Consider the following 20,525-nt stretch of genomic DNA (forward strand, 5'->3'; position numbering starts at 1 on the left):
AAAATCACATGAGTCAATTCCTCATAAAAGTATCTACACACACACACACACACAGACACACACAATATGTGTATATTGTATATTTATATAATGTATATATCTATAGCATATATAATACATGTAACATATAACATTATAACAATTATAATTACATATATGTATATAATGTATAACATTATAACACAGTTATAAAAATGGCACAATATAATATTATTAAATAACATACATACTATATATATTGCATATATATATATATATATACACACACTTCAAATACGTACACAAGAAACTTAGAAGTTTTTGAACTATTCTAACCCATATATGATTACCCATCATGGATATTCTTAAGTTTTTCTTGATGCTATTCTTAAAACTGAACTCAGCACTTATAAAGAGATAATGAATATATGTATATACCTTAATGTGTATATATATGTATATATACATATACATATATATATGTGTGTGTGTGTGTGTGTGTGTGTGTGTATGTGTGTGTATGTAATGTGTTTGTGTGTGTGTATTTCTGTTTATCCAGAGAATCTTAAAAAGTGGTAAACTATCAACTATTTCTGTAGAACTCTGTAAAAATTTGTCTCAATATACTTCTGAGATATAGTTCTCTAGGAGAAAAGTCAGAATTCAATCTGATTTATTTTACTCCACAAAGGTAACATAGGTAATTTGAATTCTTTTTATTTATTATTTATTTATTTATTTTTAAATTTATTTATTTATTTTTTATAAACATCTATTTTTATCCCCAGGGATACAGGTCTGTGAATTGCCAGGTTTACACACTTCACAGCACTCACCATAGCACAAAACCTCCCCAATGTCCATAACCCCACCCCCTTCTCCCAACCCCCCTCCGCCCAGCAACCTTCAGTTTGTTTTGTGAGATTAAGAGTCACTTATGGTTTGTCTCCCTCCCAATCCCATCTTGTTTCATTTATTCATCTCCTACCACCTTAACCACCCATGTTGCATCTCCACTTCCTCATATCAGGGAGATCATATGATAGTTGCCTATCTCTGACTGACTTATTTCGCTAAGCCTGATACCCTCTAGTTCCATCAACGTTGTCGCAAATGGCAATATTTCATTTCTTTTGATGGCTGCATAGTATTCCATTGTGTATATATACCACTTCTTCTATATCTATTCATCTGTTGATGGACATCTAGGTTCTTTCCATAGTTTGGCTATTGTAGACATTGCTGCTATAAACATTTGGGTGCATGTGCCCCTTCGGATCACTACATTTGTATCTTTAGGGTAAATACCCAGCAGTGCAATCGCTGGGTCATAGGGTAGTTCTATTTTCAACATTTTGAGGAACCGCCATGCTGTTTTCCAGAGTGGTTGCACCAGCTTGCATTCCCACAAACAGTGTAGGAGGCTTCCCCTTTCTCCACACCCTTACCAGCATCTGTCCTTTCCTGACTTGTTAATTTTAGCCATTCTGACTGGTGTGAGGTGGTATCTCATTGTGGTTTTGATTTGTAGTTCCCTGATGCCGAGTGATATGGAGCACTTTTTCATGTGTCTGTTGACCATGGGGATGTCTTCTTTGCAGAAATGTCTGTTCATGTCTTCTGCCCATTTCTTGATTGGATTATTTGTTCTTTGGGTGTTGAGTTTGCTAAGTTCTTTATAGACTTTGGACACTAGCCCTTTATCTGATATGTCGTTTGCAAATATCTTCTCCCATTCTGTCAGTTGTCATTTGGTTTTGTTAACTGTTTCCTTTGCTGTGCAAAAGCTTTTGATCTTGATAAAATCCCAATAGTTTACTTTTGCCCTTGCTTCCCTTGCCTTTGGCAATGTTCCTAGGAAGATGTTGCTGCGGCTGAGGTCGACGAGGGTGCTGCCTGTGTTCTCAAGGAATTTGAGGGATTCCTTTCTCACATTGAGGTTCTTCATCCATTTTGAGTCTATTCATGTATGGTGTAAGGAAATGGTCCAATTTCATTTTTCTGCATGTGTCTGTCCAATTTTCCCAACACCATTTATTGAAGAGGCTTTCGTTTTTCCATTGGACATTCTTTCCTGCTTTGTCGAAGATTAGTTGACCATAGAATTGAGGGTCTATTTCTGGGCTCTCTATTCTGTTCCATTGATCTATGTGTCTGTATTGTGCCAGTACCATGCTGTCTTGATGATGACAGCTTTGTAATAGAGCTTGAAGTCCGGAATTGTGATGCCACCAACTTTGGCTTTCTTTTTCAATATTCCGTTGGCTATTTGAGGTCTTCTCTGGTTCCATATAAATTTTAAGATTATTTGTTCCATTTCTTTGAAAAAAAAAAAAAAAGGATGGTATTTTGATAGGAATCACAATAAATGTGTAGATTGCTTTAGGTAGCATAGACATTTTCACAATATTTATTCTTCCAATCCAGGAGCATGGAACATTTTTCCATTTCTTTGTGTCTTCCTCAATTTCTTTCATGAGTACTTTATAGGTTTCTGAGTATAGATTCTTTGCCTCTTTGGTTGGGTTTATTCTTAGGTATCTTATGGTTTTGAGTGCAATTGTAAATGGGATGGACTCCTTAATTTCTCTTTCTTCTGTCTTGTTGTTGGTGTAGAGAAATGCAACTGATTTCTGTGCATTGATTTTATATCCTCACACTTTATTTACTGAATTCCTGTACAAGTTCTAGCAGTTTTGGAGTGGAGTCTTTTGGGTTTTCCACATATAGTATCATATCATCTGCGAAGAGTGATAGTTTGACTTCTCCTTTGCCAATTTGGATGCCTTTAATTTCTTTTTGTTGTCTGATTGCTGAGGCTAGGACTTCTAGTACTATGTTGAATAGCAGTGGTGATAACGGACATCCCTGCTGTGTTCCTGACCTTAGCGGAAAAGCTTTCAGTTTTTCTCCATTGAGAATGATATTTGCGATGGGTTTTTCATAGATGGCTTTGATAATATTGAGGTATGTGCCCTCTATCCCTACACTTTGAAGAGTTTTGATCAGGAAGGGATGCTGTACTTTATGAAATGCTTTTTCAGCATCTATGGAGAGTATCATATGGTTCCTGTTCTTTCTCTTATTAATGTGTTGTATCACATTGATAGATTTGCGGATGTTGAACCAACCTTGCAGCCCTGGAATAAATCCCACTTGGTCGTGGTGAATAATCTTTTTAATGCACTGTTGAATCCTATTGGCTAGTATTTTGGTGAGAATTTTTGCATCTGTGTTCATCAAGGATATTGGTCTGTAGTTCTCTTTTTTGATGGGATCCTTGTCTGGTTTTGGGATCAAGGTGATGCTGGCCTCATAAAATGAGTTTGGAAGTTTTCCTTCCATTTCTATTTTTTTGGAACAGTTTCAGGAGAATAGGAATTAGTTCTTCCTTCAATGTTTGATAGAATTCCCCCAGGAAGCCGTCTGGCCCTGGGCTTTTGTTTGTTTGGAGATTTTTGATGACTGTTTCAATCTCCTTACTGGTTATGGGTCTGTTCAGGCTTTCTATTTCTTCCTGGTTCAGTTGTGGTAGTTTATATGTCTCTAGGAATGCATCCATTTCTTCCAGATTGTCAAATTTGTTGGCATAGAGTTGCTCATAATATGTTCTTATAATTGTCTGTATTTCTTGGGTGTTAGTTGTGATCTCTCCTCTTTCATTCATGATTTTATTGATTTGGGTCCTTTCTCTTTTCTTTTTTTTTTTTTTTTTTTTTTTTTTTTTTTTTTTTTTTTTTTTTTTTAAGATTTTATTTATTTATTTGCCAGAGAGAGAGAGAGAGCACAGGCAGACAGAATGGCAGGCAGAGGCAGAGGGAGAAGCAGGCTCCCTGATGAGCAAGGAGCCCGATGTGGGACTCGATCCCAGGACTCTGGGATCATGACCTGAGCCGAAGGCAGCTGCTTAACCAACTGAGCCACCCAGGCGTCCCTCTCTTTTCTTTTTGATAAGTCTGGCCAGGGGCTTATCAATCTTATTAATTCTTTCAAAGAACCAGCTCCTAGTTTCATTGATTTTTTCTATTGTTTTTTTGGTTTCTATTTCATTGATTTCTGCTCTGATCTTTATGATTTCTCTTCTCCTGCTGGGTTTAGGGTTTCTTTCTTGTTCTTTCTCCAGCTCCTTTAGGTGTAGGGTTAGGTTCTGTATTTGAGACCTCTCTTATTTCTTGAGAAAAGCTTGTACTGCTATATATTTTCCTCTCAGAACTGACTTTGTCGTGTCCCACAGATTTAACCATTGTGTTTTCATTATCATTTGTTTCCATGAATTTTTTCAATTCTTCTTTAATTTCCTGGTTGACCCATTCATTCTTTAGAAGGTTGCTCTTTAGTTTCCATGTATTTGGGTTCTTTCCAAATTTCCTCTTGTGATTGAGTTCTAGCTTCAGAGCATTGTGGTCTGAAAATATGCAGGGAATGATCCCAATCTTTTGATACCGGTTGAGACCTGATTTAGGACCGAGGATGTGATCTATTCTGGAGAATGTTCCATGGGCACTAGAGAAGAATGTGTATTCTGTTGCTTTGGGATGAAATGTTCTGAATGTATCTGTGATGTACATCTGGTTCAGTGTGTCATTTAAGGCCTTTATTTCCTTGTTGATCTTTTGCTTAGATGATCTGTCCATTTCAGTGAGGGGAGTGTTAAAATCCCCTACTATTATTGTATTATTGTTGATGTGTTTCTTTGATTTTGTTATTAATTGGTTTATATAGTTGGCTGCTCCTACGTTAGGGGCATAGATATTTAAAATTGTTAGATCTTCTTGTTGGACTGATCCTTTGAGTATGATATAGTGTCCTTCCTCATCTCTTATTATAGTCTTTGGCTTAAAATCTAATTGATCTGATATAAGGATTGCCACTCCTGCTTTCTTCTGATGTCCATTAGCTTGGTAGCTTCTTTTCCACTCCCTCACTTTAAATCTGAAGGTGTTTTCGTGTTTAAAATGAGTTTCTTGTAGGCAACATATAGAATGGGTTTTGTTTTTTTATCCATTCTCATGCCCTGTGTCTTTTGATTGTGGCATTTAGCCCATTAACATTCAGGGTAACTATTGAGAGATATGAATTTAGTGCCATTGTATTGCCTGTAAGGTGACTGTTACTGTATATTGTCTCTGTTCCTTTCTGATCTACTACTTTTAGGCTCTCTTTTCTTAGAGGACCCCTTTCAATATTTCCTGTAGAGCCGGTTTGGTGTTTGCAAATTCTTTCAGTTTTTGTTTGTCCTGGAAGCTTTTAATTTCTCGTTCTATTTTCAATGATAGCCTAGCTAGATATAGTATTTTTGGCTGCATGTTTTTCTCATTTATTACTCTGAATATATCATGCCAGCTCTTTCTGGCCTGCCAGTTCTCTGTGGATAAGTCTGCTGCCAATCTAATGTTTGTACCATTGTATGTTACAGACTTCTTTTCCTCGGTTGCTTACAGGATTTTCTCTTTGTCACTAAGACTTGTAAATTTTATTATTAGGTGACGGGATGTGGACCTATTCTTATTGATTTTGAGGGGGGTTCTCTGAACCTCCTGGATTTTGATGCTTGTTCCCTTTGCCATATTGGGGAAATTCTCTCCAATAATTCTCTCCAATATACCTTCTGCTTCCCTCTCTCTTCTTCTGGAATCCCAATTATTCTAATGTTGTTTTGTGTTATGGTGTCACTTATCTCTCGAATTCTGCCCTCGTGGTCCAGTAGCTCTTTGTTCCTCTTTTGCTCAGCTTCTTTATTCTCTGTCATTTGTTCTTCTATATCGCTAATTCTTTCTTCTGCCTCATTTATCCCAGCAGTGAGAGCCTCCATTTTTATTGCACCTCATTAATAGCTTTTTTTTTTTATTTCAACTTGGTTAGATTTTAGTTCTTTTATTTCTCCAGAAAGGGCTTTTATATCTCCCGAGAGGGTTTCTCTAATGTCTTCCATGCCTTTTTCGAGCCTGGCTAGAACCCTGAGAATCATCATTCTGAACTCTAGATCTGATATATTACCAATGTCTGTATTGATTAGGTCCTAGCCTTTGGTACTGCCTCTTGTTCATTTTTTTTTCTTTTTTCTTTTCTTTTTCTGCCTTGTCATTTTGTCCAGATAAGAGTATATGAAGGAGCAAGTAAAATACTAAAAGGGTGGCAAAGACCCCAGGAAAATATGCTTTAGCCAAATCAGAAGAGATCCCAAATCATGAGGGGGGAGAAAGGGGATAAAAAGAGGTTCAGAAAGAAAAAAAAAAAAAGAAAAAAAAAGAAGCAATTAAAAAAAAGAAAACAAATAACAAAAAAACATAAAAAAGAAAAGAAATATATATATATATATATATACATATATATATATATATATATATATATATATATATTAGATAAACTAGTTAAAACCGTTAAAAAAGAAAAGGGTTAAAGTTAAAAAAAAATTAGCAGAATAGAGAAAAAAATTGAAAAAGAAAAAAAAAATTATAGTAACTGCAAGGCTAAAGAATCATGGGGAGAAGAAAGCCATGAGTTCTGTGCTTTGCTTTCTCCTTCTCTGGAATTCCGCTGCTCTCCTTGGTATTGAAACTGCACTTCTTGGTAGGTGAACTTGGTCCTGACTGGATTTCTTGTTGATCTTCTGGGGGAGGGGCCTGTTATAGTGATTCTCAAGTGTCTTTGCCCCAGGCGGAATTGCACCGCCCTTACCAGGGGCCAGGCTGAGTAATCTGCTCTGGTTTGCTTTCGGGAGCTTTTGTTCCCTGAGCTCTTTCCGTAGAGTTCTGGAGGGTGGGAATGAAAATGGCAGCCTCCCAGTCTCCGGCCTGGAGGAGCAGAAAGCTCGGGATCCCACTCCTCAGTGCTCCCTCAGAGAATAGCGCCCAATTACTCCCGTCTGCCTGGCCTCTGGCCACACTCCGTGCTCACCGAGCCTGCAACTGGTTCAAGGTAACCTGGAGCTGTGAGCTCACTCTTTGGCTCTGTCTCTGTAGCCGGCTTCCCCATTCTAATACCTGCAAGCTCGGCGACACTCAGCCACCCCTGATCCTTCTGTGACCCTGCGGGACCTGAGGCCACGCTGACCCCACGTGGGCTTCACCCCAGTTTAACCTCTGGAGCGATGTCCCTCAGAGGAATAGACTTTTAAAAGTCCTGATTTTGTGCTCCATTGCTCCGCTGCTTGCCAGGAGCCAGCCCCTCCCCCCGCAGTCTATCTTCCCGTCGCTTTGGATTCACTTCTCCACCAGTCCTACCTTTCAGAAAGTGGTTGATTTTCTGTTTCTAGAATTGCTGTTCTTCTTCTCTTCGATCTCCCATTGGATTTGTAGGTGTTTGCAATCTTTAGATAAGCTATTTAGCTGATCTCCTGCTACCTGAAGTAGTCTCAGCCTGCTACTTCTCCGCCATCTTGACTCCTCACCCGGTAATTTGACTTCTTATAAGAACATTTTAACCTTTTTTAATGATATAAAAAAGCACATATTTTTGTAGCAAAATCATTACCCCACCTTTATTCTCATCATCTACAGAGAGAAGTATCATACACAAATTAATATTTAAATTGTCTATTCTGAAATTAGAACAAGAGAGTCTTGAATAAAATTGAAAAAACTTGGAATATATATAATAATGTTTAGAAAAAAATAGACATAATATTAAAGATTGATTTGGGAAAGTGCAAGGATAAGAATGAAGTCTGGTGACAATGGAAGAAAGGGTCATTTCTGGAGTAATAAAAATATATAGATGGAATTTTCATTAAATTTCTTGTTATTTAGTAAAACACTCCTATGTATCCATGAAAAATCTTCAAAATACCTACATTTATCAGTAATATTTTGTGGAATTGATTATCTCTCTATCTGTTAGTTCAGTTTTAAGGTTAGCATCAAGAAAAACTAGAGATTATCCATGATAGATAATCAATCATATATGGATTAGAATTGTTTGAAAACTTCTAAGTTTCCTGTTAATTTATTTCTAATATAGATGTCCAAATAGCTCAGAATTTTTTTTTCTATTCTCTTATTTTAGGCTAAATAACAGCTATAAAATCCTAATCCTGGGTCCTGTGAATCACTTTATATGACAAAAGGGACCTTGAAGATGTAACTAAGTTAAGGATCTTGAGATGGAAAGATTATCCTTGTTTACCTTGGTAGAACATAAATGTAATCACAGAGGTCCTTATAACAGGATACAGAGGGAGGTTGGACAACAGAAAAGAAGGCAATGAAAAGACAGAAGCAAGTATTGGAATGATGTAGCCACAAGCCAAGGAATGCCAGATTACACCAGGAGTCAAAAAAGCCAGAGGACATATTGTCCTGTGGAGCCTCAAGAAGGAACCAGACCTTCTGGCACCTTCATTTTAGTCCTGTAAGACCCATTTTGGACTTATGGCCATCAGAATAATAAAATAATTACCAGAAATGGCAGAATTAGAAGGGTATCATTCTAGGAAGAAGAAAAGCAAGTATATAGAACAAAAACTAGAAATGAACCCAGCATACTGTAGGAACAATAAAAACACAGACATGGCTGAAGTATACTTGATGAGTGGGACAATGTAGCAGAATAAAGTATGAGTGTTAGGTAGGGACCAGTTTCAGCACACTTTTGTAAATTAAGGTTCAGAAATGTAGAGACACACTTCTGGATCTCTGTGGGGCAGAAGACTCCAGTGGAGAGGTAAAGCAGAGTGGGAATGATTGGACTGATAACAGAAGGGGGAGTGAGCCACCAGAAGTGACCCCTGGAAAGTAGTACCCCAATATGAGAATGTCCTGTGATTGGGGACCAGCATTAACTTGGAGTCTGGTTTAAAGCACTCAAAAAGAATAAAAGATCTTTAGGGGCAACTGGTGGAATCAGGAAGTCATGGTTATGGGCTTAAGACCACGGACCCAAGACGGCCACCGACAGCAACCACCCATGTCAGAGAGAGTGTGGTGAAGCCTCCAGGCTGTGGTCCCTGAGCTGCTGGCACGCATGAGAGAGTCTCATGTGGATGCCAGCCAGCACTCTCTAAACCAGAGCCTTTTGCACTCCGTATGTGCATTGTGTGACCAGGGCCTGCACTGCACTCCCCACCCTCCCCTGAGAGTGCTCCATGCCAGGGCTAGCTGGTGGTCTCTAGCCGAGAGTCTGAACACTCCCTGCCCATGTTTGAAAATCTCAGTGCACTATCTCTGGTTGGGATCTGTTGGGCAGTCTAGACCCCAGACAGCAGTCCTGGTAAAGGCAACCACTGGAAGTGGGCACCCTGGACCAATATTGCTCACAGTTTTACTAGCACGGGAGGGCAGAGACAAGTGGGTGCTTTGAACAACTGCTGATATGGTGGCTGGGGATGGGCACACTTACAGGAGGTTGCATGGCTCAACACAGTTTGAAGCTGGGGGATCTGTGTGTTCTGGACCACCCAGAGGGGACCAGACTGAGGCTTCTCTCTGAGACTGAGGTTTGGGTGCAGTTTGTTTTCCAATAATCTCCAAAATGTGGCAAAAATCTGCCAAAGAACAAAAACCTTCCGAGAACAAAAGCCTGAAAAACCAGTTTCCACAGAGATCAGCCCTTTGATAGGGGGCAGGAGGACTCAACCCAAGCAAGACTGACTGAAAAACAACAAGACCCCTCCCCCAGAAAGCCAGCCAAAAGAATGAGAGGACAACCACCACAGGGTTCCCATAAAACTGTAAAACCCCAATATCAGGGGTAAAGAAGATATTAAGCTCCCATTATTGCCCTAAAATCTGTATATTTTGTAGATACAACTTTTATTTTTAATTTGTTCTCACCATTCTTGTTCTTTTAAATGTTTTAACCTGTTTACCATTACTATGAGAGGTTCAATACAATAAATTCCATAATAACCTTTTAACTTGAACTTTTTTCATACATACACCTGTGCTTTTCTATTTTTTTTAATATACATATAAAGATAAGCTTCAAGGTAATCCTCTTTCCCTAATCAATACTACCTCTATATATAAACCAGTTTTAATCTCCCTTTATCTCTGGAAAGTTGAGTCCTTTAACAAAGATATTAAGATACACCCAGGAAGAATCAAAATAATCTTCCTGGCCCACACTGAGGAGTTATAACCACCCTCCCATCTTTTTCTTCTGTCAGTGTTTCTGTGTATTTTGTATTTGTTTTTGTTCTGGTATTATATAAATCTTGCACATGGGGTTCATTTTGGCTGGGCTATTTTTTTTTTTTTTCTTGTCTTTTACTTTTGTTGGTCTTTTTGTTTGTCTGCTTTTGTTTGTATACCTTATAAATCTTACCTTTGGGGCCCATTCTGGCTGGGACTTTTCTTCTTCTTCTTCTTCTTCTTCTTCTTCTTCTTCTTCTTCTTCTTTTCCTGTCTCTCTCTTTCTCTATCTCCTTTTTTTTTTCTTTCTTTTTGGTGGTGACTTCAAATTGCTTAGAAATGTTCCAGGGTGCATCTTGCCTGGATCACGGTTGATATATTCAGCGACACATTCCCTCAATCCCCTCTCACCAATGACTAGAAGGAGGAATGCCCAAGAGAGGAAAATTCAGAGACTGTGCCTTCTCTATCAGAGCTACTGGATATAGACATAAACAGTATGTAGGAAAGGGAATTCAGGGTAACAATTATCCAGGCAATAGCTAGGTTGGAGAAAACTATTAATGACAACATGAATCAATTAGGGCAAAAGTGAAAGATGCCCAGAAAGAAGTTAAAAATCCTATCAATGAGGTCAAATCTAATCAAAATTCTCTAACAGCTAGAGTAACCAAGGTAAAAGATATAATTAGTTATCCAGAAGACAAAATGATAGAGGAAAAAATATCAGGAGGAGGCCTGGAACAAATAGGTTGGAAACCATGAAAACAGAATTAGGGAAATGCCATGAAACGTTCCAATGTCAGAATTACTGGGATCCCTGAGGGGGAGGAGAAATAAAGAAGACTAGAAGATATAGTTGAACAAATTCTCCATGAAAATGTTCCCAATCTGGGGAATGGAACCAGCGTTCCTATCCTAGAGGTAGAAAGAACATTCCCCCAAGATCATAGAATCTAGAAAGACCTTGAAATACCTGATTGTGAAACTGATGAATAATAATTTTAGACAGGAGCTCTTGAGAGCTGTTAGGGGGAAGAGATTCCTTATGTACAGAGGAAGGGCCATCAGAATAACCTCAGATCTGTCCACAGAAACCTGGCAAGCCAGAAAGGGCTGGCAAGACATATTCAGGGACTAAATGAGAAGAACAGGCAGACAAGAATACTATATCCAGCAAGGCTGACATTCAAAATGGATGGAGAGATAAAGAGCTTCCAAAACTGGCAAGGTTTAAAAGAATATGTGACCAACAAGGTGGCACTACAAGAAATATTAAGGGGAGTTCTATAAAAGAAGAAGGAACACAAGAGTGTCATAGAACAGAGATTTACAGAGGCACTCTATAGAAACAAGGACCTCACAGGCAACATGATAATAAAAACATATCTTTCAATAATCACTCTCAACTTGAACAGCCTTAACACTCCCATAAAATGGCACAGGGATGCAGATTGGATAAAGTGACAGGACCCATCCCTATGTTGTCTACAAGAGACCCATTTTGAACCTAAAGATACATCCAGACTGAAAATGAAGGGATGGAGAAGCATCTTTCATGCCAATGGGCCTCAAAAGAAAGCTGGGGCAGTGATGCTCATATCAGATAAATTAGATTTTAAACTAAAGACTGTAGTCATAGATAAAGGACACTACATCTTTCTTAAAGAGTCTACCCACCAAGATGATCTAAAAATTGTAAACATTTATGCCCCTAATATGTGAGCATCCAACTACATCAGCCAACTGTTAATCAAGATAAAGAGTCATATTGATATGAATATATTAATAGTAGGGGATCTTAACACACTATTCTCAGTAACAGACAGATCATCCAAGCAGAAAAATTAATAAAGAAACAAGAGCTCTGAATGACAAATTGGACCAGATGGAATATATATATATATATAACATTCCACCCTAAAACAACAGAATACTCATTCTTCTTGAGCACACGTGGAACTTTCTCCAGAATAGACCACATACTGGGTCACAAAACAGGGCTCAACTGATACAAAAAGTCTGAGATTATACCCTGCATATTCTCAGAGCACAATGCTTTGAAACTGAAACTCAACCACAAGAAAAAAGTTTGCAAGGAATTCAAACACTTGGAAACTAAAGACCACCTTGCTTAAAAATATTTGGAACAACTAGGAAATCAAAGAACTTAAACAATTCATGGAAACCAATGAGATTGAAGACATGTCTGTCCAAAACCTATGGGATACATCAAAGTCAGTCCTAAGGCAGAAATACATAGCCATCTGAGCCTCACTCAAAAAAAAAAAAAAAAAAAAAAAAAAAAAAAAAAAAAAAAAAAAAAAATCCGGAAAACACTAGCACTCTTTACACCTTAAAGAACTGGAGAATCAACAATGAATTAAGCCAACCCCAGATACAAGAAGGGAAATAATCAAGATTAGAGTAGAGATCAATGAGATAGAAACTAATGATAGAGTAGAACACTCTATGAAACTAGAAGCTGGTTTTTTGAAAGAATGAAGATCGATAAGCCATTGCCAAAACTTATTCAAAAGAAAAGAGAGAAGACCCAAGTTCATAAAATTATGAATGAAAAGTGATAGATCATGACTAACACCAAGGAAATAGAAACATCCATCAGAAATTATTGTCAACAGTTATATGCCAATAAGTCAAGAAGCAACCTAGATGAAATGGATGCATTCCTGGAAACCTATAAAATTCTGAAACTGAATCAGGAAGAAATTGACAACCTGAATAGACCAATATCTAGTAATAAGAGTGAAGCACTGATCAAAAAACCTCCCAAAAAAACAAGAGCCCAGGACCTGACCGATTCCCTGGAGAATTCTACCAAACATTCAAAGAGGAAACACCTATTCTCTGGAAGCTGTTTCAAAAAAATACAAACAGAAGGAAAACTTCCAGACTCTTTCTATGAGGCAGCATTACCCTGATCCCCAAACCAGGCAAAGACCCCATCAAAAAGGAGAATTTCAGACCAATATCCCTGATGAGTATGGATGCTAAGATTCTCAACAAGGTCCTAGCTAATAGGATCCTACAGTACATTAAAAAAGATTATCTACCATGACCAGGTGGGATTTATCCCCGGGATGCAAGTGTGATTCAACATTCTCAAATCAATCAATGTGATAGAACAAATCAATAAGAGAAGAGAGAAGAACCACATGGTCCTCTCAATTGATGCAGAAAAAGCATTTGACAAGATACAGCACCCGTTCCTGATTAAAACGACTCAAAGTATAGGGATAGAGGGAACATTCCTCAACTTCATAAAATCTATCTATGAAAAAACCACAGTGAATATCATCCTTAATGGGGAAAAGCTGACAGCCTCCCCTTTGAGATCAGGAACATGACAAGGATGCCCACTCTCACCATTCTTGTTCAACATAGTACTAGAAGTCCTAACAACAGCAATCAGACAACAAAAAGCAAATAAAAGGTATTCAAATTGGCAATGAAGAAGTCAAACTCTCTCTTCACAGATGACATGATTCTTTATATGGAAAACCCAAAAGACCCCACCCCCAAACTACTAGAGCTCATACAGCAATTCAGTAATGTGGCAGGATACAAAGTCAATGTACAGAAATCAGTTGCTTTCTTATACACTAACAATGAAAATACAGAAAGGGAAATTGGTGAATTGATTCCATTTACTATAGCACCAAGAACCATAAGACACCTGGAAATAAACCTAACCAAAGGGGTAAAGGACCTGTACTCAAGAAACTACAGAACACTTATGAAAGAAATTGAAGATGACACAAAAAGATGGAAGATCATTCCATTCTTATGAATCAGAAGAATAAACATTGTTAAAATGTCTATACTGCCTAGAGCAATCTATACTTTCAATGTCATCTGGATCAAAATTGCACTGGAATTTTTCAAAGAAGTGCAACAAACAATCCTAAAATTTGTATGGAACCAGAAGATACCCCCGCATTGCTAAGGAAATGTTGAAAAAGAAAAACAAAGCTGGGGAATCACCTTGCCTGATATCAAGTTTTACTACAAAGCTATGATCACCAAGACAGCATGGTACTGGCACAAAAACAGACACACAGACCATCAGAACAGAGTAGAGAAGCTAGATATGGACCCTGAACTCTGTGGTCAAATGATCTTTGACAAAGCAAGAAAAAATATACAGTGAAAAAAAAAAAAAAAAAAAAAAAGACAGTCTCTTCAACTAATGGTGCTGGGAAAATTGGACAGCTATGTGTAGAAGAATGAAACTTAACCATCCTCTTACATCATATACAAAGATGACATGAAAATGGATAAAAGACCTCAACGTGAGGCAGGAATCTATCAAAATCCTAGAGAAGAACATAGGCAGTAACGTGAAAATGAACTTTTGGGACTTCATCAAGATCAAAAGCTTCTGCACAGCAAAGGAAACAGTCAAGAAAACTAGGCAACCCAGGGAATGGTAGAAGATGTTCACAAATGACAGTACAGAAAAAGGGCTGATATCCAAGATCTATAAAGAACTTCTCAAACTCAACACACATGAAACAGATAGTCACGTCAAAAAATGGGCAGAAGACATGAACAGACACTTCTCCAAAGAAGACATACAAATGGCTAACAGACACATGAAAAAATGTTCATCATCATTAGCCATCAGAGAGATTCAAATCAAAACCACATTGAGATACCACCTTATACTAGTTAGAATGGCCAAAATTAACAAAATAGTAAACAAGTGTTGGAGAGGATGTGGAGAAAAGGTAACCCTCTTACACTGTTGGTTCAGTCACTTTGGAAAACTGTGGAGATTCCTTAAGAAATTAAAAATAGAGCTTCCCTATGGCCTTGCAATTGCACTACTGGGTATTTACCCCAAGGATAGAGATGTAGTGAAAAGAAGGGCCATCTGTACCCCAGTGTTCATAGCAGCAAAGACCACAACAGCCAAACTGTGGAAAGAACCAAGATGTCCTTCAACGGGCAAATTGATAAAGATATGGTCCATATATACAATGGAGTATTATGCCTCCATCAGAAAGGATGAATACCCGACTTTTGTATCAGCATGGATGGGACTGGAAGTGATTATGCTGAGTGAAATAAGTCAAGCAGAAAGAGTCAAATATCTAATGGATTCACTTACTTGTGGAACATAAGGAAAAACATGGAGAACATTGGGAGATGGAAAGAAGTGAGTTGGGGGAAATTGGAGGGGGAGACAAATGATGAGAGACTGTGGACTCTGAGGAACAAACTCTGGTTTTTAGAGGGGAGGGGGATGGGGTGTGTGGTGAGCCTGGTGGTGGGTATTATGAAAGGCATATATTGCATGGAGCACTAGGTGTGGTGTTTAAACAATGAATTCTGAAACACTGCAAGGAAATATAATAAAATTAAATTTAAAAATTAAATATAATAAAATTAAATTTAAAAATTAAAAACACAAAATAATAAAAAGAACATAAATGATTGATTATTATGAAAACAAAAATAAAACACGTTTTTAAAAAATAAATAAATAAAAATAAAACAAAAACGAAAATAAGATTAACATCTGACTTGCCCATTTATTCTTACTGTAAAAATTAAACTGAGGATAACTGTATGTAAGGTGTATATAAAATTATATATAAAAATGTAATTCTAAGAGTGAAGTGACATATAAATAGGCAAAGAGCAATGCTGAATAGCTTGGAGTCTGTGGAAAAATTAAATTGACTCCTAACTTTAAGACTGCCTCTCACCTCCTATATTTCCTGAGGAATTAAATAAATTCTGAGTTTCATCTGTTTCCCACAAAATGATAGTAATGACAATTTCTTGAATTATTAAATACTATTATGTGATAATGTATATAAAACACATAGCACACAGCCTCACACAGATTTTTTTTAGTTTATATTAAATAGTTAAGTTAACTAATTAGTTAACTAATTAAGCCAAATTATCATTATTATTATTATTTTTTTAGTGTTAATGGGTTTGGTCGTAGTAGTGATAATGTGGTAGTAATAGAAGTGATAATACTAATAGTGTCAGAATTAAAATAAGACAAGCTGTATTATCATTCCTTTTTTTTTTTTTAAGATTTTATTTATTTATTTGACAAAGAGAGATCACAAATAGGGAAAGAGGCAGGCAGAGAGAGAGGGGGAAGCAAGCTTCCCGCTGAGCAGAGAGCCCGATTCGGGGCTTGATCCCAGGACCCCAGCCAAGATCATGACCTGAGCCGAAGGCAGAGGCTTAACCCACTGAGACACCCTGGCACCCTATCTATCATTCTTTTGATTATGAAATGCTTCAGGATAGTCTGCATGCAAGTATATACTATTTGTTTCATATTCTCTTAAAAATAACAAAAATAACATTTTCAATTTTAAGAGTTTTACAATAATTATAGCATAAATTTGTCTGAATCCAACAAGTCCAGTACTGATTTTAACTCCAAAAATTAAAAAAAAAAAAATAATTGAGAGGGGTTAAGCTTACTTTCCATTTGTAGGCTAACATACATTGAAGTAGCTTGGAGTAAATGAAAGAGCTTCAAATTTGCATTCAGAGTAACATGATAAGCAATACTTAAGTCTACCAATATCTCAGTTCCCTCATCTATACAATGGCAATAACACTACCTATGTTATGCGGGATTAAATGTGGTACAATTTAAAGTTCCTTGAACATTGCTTGGTATATACTCAATAAATAATAACTTTTTATTATATCTTACTCAAAAACCTGACTTCTATCTGCTACCTTTATTGGAACTGTTAAAGTTATTATTAAATCAAAATGATTATATGTTCCACATCTACTCTTCCTAAAGAGGAATTGTGTATTGATCATTAGCTTTAGGTCACCTTTCCAGATGCCTTGTACCTTCTGCACCTGAAACAATCTCTAAAATACATGCATTTTATCTCAGATATCTGAAATCATATCAGATGCTTTATTTCTTTGAGTTCAGATTAATGCAATATAAGCACTGAGATTTATCTCAGTTGAATTAGTAATCATGTACTCTTTTGCTGGGCAAATATCTTCGTGGTTTTCTGTTTTTCTTGCACCTCTGAAGAAACTGACTAAGTAGGTAGTAATGAAAAAGACAAACTAGTCAAAACAGCTTTAAAAATGTGACCTGTTTTCTCATTTTCATGTATGTTTTTCATATTTGGTTTTTATTCCTCCTTTAGTTTTTCACACTTTCTCCCTTTTGGTTACTTTTTCCAATTTTTTTTAATGTTTTTATTTATTTGACACAGAGAGTGATTGCAAGTAGGCAGAGAGGCAGAGAGAGGGGAAAGCCGGAGCCTGATGTGGGCTTCAATCCCATGACCCTGAGATCATGACCTGAGCTGAAGGCAGAGGCTTAACCCACAGAGCACCCAGGCACCTACTTTTTCCAGTTTCTTTACACTCTTTAAGAGGTCATTCTTAGGTTACTATTTCGCAAAAAAAAAAAAAAGAAGAAAAGAAAAGACTATAATTCACACAAATTTCTATAGCTATGTTCCTTTTGTTTTTATTTATTTTTCCTCCTGTGATATATACTGCTTGTCTTGTAAAGAACTCATACTCTCAAAGTCCTTTTGTCACTCCTGTTATTTTTTTTCCAGTTGAAGTTTTCTTATTAAGATCACTAGAAAAACTGATTGATCAAACAAAGCTGGCTTTATTAAAATTTCTAGGCAGAGTACATCTTTTCTAGAGTCTCAGGAATGTCTCAAAGGGGAAGTCGGGCAGAATTAGCAATATTTGGTAAAATGGATAATTTGCTTAAAAGGTGATGAATTCATCCTTGGAACATGAATCTATTTAATGTTTTGGTTAAATCAGTCTATGCTCTTATCCTGGAAAATATGGCCTTAGCAAGCTGCTTTTTAAAAAACTTTAACTAAAGTTATGTTGCATTGTTTGTTCAGTCTATCTGTTTTGTGAGTCATGGTACATTTGCTTTCCAAATTTGGCTTTTGTTCTATTTCTCACTCCTTCCCCCAACTGCCTTCTTCTTCCTTCCCTGTAAGAGAGAAAAATACTACTAATTAATAGTTGAGGAATTATAAGCAAATCCATGTCTTTGCTAGTAAGTAATAGAAATAAATCTGAAACATGACTCTAATCCAAATACTCTCTTAACTATATTGCTAGTAACGTTCCTAAATATGTTAGAAAACATATTTTTAAATGATCAATCCTTTAGGTATGCATGATTTTTTCATAAGAAATGATGAAAATTAAGACCAAATTAAATGATTGACAATATATATTATACCGGAATATACATATGGAAAAATATATATAGAAATTTCATATATATATAGAAAAATTATGATCTGGAAGTATTTTATTATATCTCATGGCCAATGCATAATTTCTTCATGACTGATTTTTCAGTGTTTTAAATGCAGACCTTAATGGTGTAGTAAAAGCTCTAAATGGTTCCCTCACTGGTGTCGTCGTCACTTTATTTCAAATCATATAAGTTGTGAAAAGAAAGAAAATTTGTGTTGTTATAGCTTTCAAATGGAATTACAGGGCTCTCTTTTAGAAAAGTAGATATCATTTATTTGAGAAATATCATTCATGAAGTTAAAGTACAGGAAGCAAGGAGGAGAATTGGATTAGAAATGAGCAGATAAGTTTTCCCCACTCCCTTGATGTTACTGAAAGCAACATGATAAGTGCACGAAGTATTTGCTCAAACTATACAATACTCCTGGGCATGGAATAGTGTCCCTTTTATGCACCAACACAAAAAACAACAACAAACTTTAATATTAAAAATAAAATAAATGCTTTTTCTGTCTGAAAGCATTAAAGGTGTGTGTTTTTTTATTAGACAACTCTATGACTTCACTCCATGAGAGATCTGTAAAATAAATAAATAATTTATACACTACAAAATAAAGACTAATTTGGTTAATATAAATGAAGGAAAATAATTTATTCAGTTACTTTGCATTTAATATTTTAGAGTCTCTCTTCCAATAAGTTAGCTGTAACTTTGCATTTTTTTTTTCCTGAGGGAATGTTGGTGTCCTAGAATCAGAAACTGGTTCAAGTCAATGGTTCTTCCTATAATTTGTATAAAAGCTAAAAATGACTAAACTAAATATACTAGAAACTTCAAAGAGTAAAAGCAAAACTAGGAGTGATTTTTAGAGGAGCAGGAATGAAGAGACAAAGATTCTCCAGACTTGAAGAGTGGGAACTTGCTAAGCATTTAGTATGGGGTCTTTGGAGAGTTGGAAAGGCCTCCGAGCAGCTCTGTGAGTGGTGCCTCCGGAGGATGGAACCTAAGCACTCAAGTGTCTGATCTTGCCAATATTCCCTGGCTCCAAGTTTGGTGTGAAAGTCTGAGAAACACTGAATCTCCAGGCATACTCAGATAAACTAGGGTAGCCAATCGGTACTTTGACAGTGTGTGACAATCTGAAACTTCCAAATAGCTCTGGAGGAAAACTTAATAATCTAGGAATGAATTTTTCACTAGTCCTCAAAGATGCAGAAAAATCACACTCAAAGTTGAGTTAGTTTAACATCTACCTGAAACCGATGAACAATGGATATTTATATGACACATGATGTTGTTACCTTCTGGGGCAAATGAGCTCAGATACACATAGAGAACTAGAGATCTACAGGCAACCTTAGAAGAAATATTTAAATTTTATAAGGCATGAACAGAGATTCTAATATCATATCTTATGCTATGGAACATTGTTTCAGTTCCATTGAAGTAAAATATATCCTGTTATTTCTAAGCACGCATACACAGTCACACACACACATACACATAAATGGTCTTTTGCAGTCCCTAGTGTAAGGCCACCTCTGAGTAGGAACTATAAAATACCATGAGAAACATCAAAACCATTTCAATGGATTTAGGAAAAGTGTTAAATTTATTGGCCACCCCAGGCCTAAAATTAAATCCGGTGTTTGCATTTCAATGGAGAGCTTAAACTCACTGAGAATGAGAGATGTATACTGGTAATTTTAAATACATTACAAATCCACAAACCCTTAATTTTCTCTCACCCTTACTCCTCCATAATTTCTAATCAAATCCCAAAGTGGCATCCTATGCAAGTATAGGTCTTTTTTTTTTTTTTAATTCTGAATAAAAAGCAGTATTATTTATTTTTACAAATAAGAAATCTTAAATTATACAAGTTTAGCAATATACATATTCATAGAGGGTGGGAATTCTATAAAATTTTCAAGTCATTTCATTCAATACATATTTATTGAACATATAGTAAATACACTCTGGGGGATGTAAAAATAAATCAGCTTGAATTCCCTCCTTAAAAAATGGAAAAACACAGAAAAAAAGATCACCTCCCATTAGAAGAAACCACAAAGAAAATGACATAAAAATAGTGGAAATATACTGCTATCTTATAATTATTTTTTTCCCTTGTAAGTTACCATTTCCTATTGGAAATCTACATTGGAAAATTTCTCCAAAGAACAGAAGAACAA

The sequence above is a fragment of the Lontra canadensis genome, unplaced genomic scaffold (genome assembly GCF_010015895.1).
Source record: "Lontra canadensis isolate GAN:19392208 unplaced genomic scaffold, GSC_riverotter_1.0 scaffold80, whole genome shotgun sequence".
Lineage (NCBI taxonomy): Eukaryota > Metazoa > Chordata > Mammalia > Carnivora > Mustelidae > Lontra > Lontra canadensis.